We start from the raw sequence: 467 nt of genomic DNA, 5'->3' as shown, positions 1-467 counted from the left end.
CGCGGTCGCCTCCGGGCAGGCGGGGATCGAACTCACGCCGAAGTGGTTTGAGCCTCTCAGTGCAGTGAGGGACCTCCGTGGGCCCGCCGCGCCCCAGGGAGGGCCAAGTTCCTCTTGTTGTGGTTGTCGTTGCCGTATTTTTATTATTATTATTATTATTGAGTGTTGAGTTATTTCCTTAGTGATTTCTCTAGGGCTACCATATAAATATTAAATATTACCAGATCTGTGTCAGATCCTCAGTAACTAATTATATATATATAATAGTTCATTTTTACATCATTTTGTGCCTTTTTCCGTCTCAGTTGCCATCCCCGCGGGTTTCCCATCACCAAGCCACCCGTGTGCCATCACCATAATCCCTGCACTTCCCTCCCCACCCCCACCCCCGTTTTTGATCCCATTCCCCACTCATCCCTGCAAAATGTCTCTGGTATATGGTTGTTCATTATTTTTGTTATTTTCTC

This window comes from Condylura cristata, unplaced genomic scaffold (genome assembly GCF_000260355.1).
Source record: "Condylura cristata isolate star-nosed mole 26May11 unplaced genomic scaffold, ConCri1.0 scaffold00013, whole genome shotgun sequence".
Lineage (NCBI taxonomy): Eukaryota > Metazoa > Chordata > Mammalia > Eulipotyphla > Talpidae > Condylura > Condylura cristata.
This window is presented reverse-complemented; position numbering follows the sequence as displayed.